The following is a 671-nucleotide window of genomic DNA, read 5'->3' as shown; positions in this document are numbered from 1 at the left end:
TCCCTCAAAGAAAAAGGGGAAAAAAATACCAAAGAGAGAAAAGATGCAAAATTATTTAAGAAGTTAGACTGCCTCGTTCACGAAATTAGCTCATCAGTCATTACATAGAGGAAACTGGAGGGCGCCCTTCTTTGTGGTCACTTAGGAAGGTCAAAAGATTCTTTTTTCTTCTTCGTCGTATTTTAAATGAAAAGGACCTTCTTTCTCATTTTTAAAAGGATTTCAAACACATAGGATAAACTAAAAATATATGAATAGTTTTGAGGAATTGCGAAAAATCTAAATCTGGAAATGAAAAAGTAAGAACAGATGTGTGGAAGAAAGAATGATGAATTTTCTCTCGAAATACAGGGAAACTGAGGTCAGACCAAGCGCCATTTTGTTTTTGTCAAAGGAAACCGACACCATTGTGAACGATTCGTCACTGCACAGACATAAAATGCCTTTGGGGTATAAAAAAGATTAAAAAAATATAAAAAATGCCTTTGTGAACGTCAAAATCACTACTAAAAGAATCATCCAAAGACAGTGATTGACTCTTACCTAAGAAATCTGCACAAGAATAGAGTCTTTTGTACGAATGTTTGTTCACGTCTTCATTATGAGCTGGACATGCACGATGTACGATAATGTCTCATCAGAAAGATCACTAAGTAAGAGGTCGCTGCAGT

Source organism: Penaeus monodon, chromosome 19, assembly GCF_015228065.2.
Source record: "Penaeus monodon isolate SGIC_2016 chromosome 19, NSTDA_Pmon_1, whole genome shotgun sequence".
NCBI lineage: Eukaryota > Metazoa > Arthropoda > Malacostraca > Decapoda > Penaeidae > Penaeus > Penaeus monodon.
Note: the sequence above shows the minus strand (reverse complement) of the source record.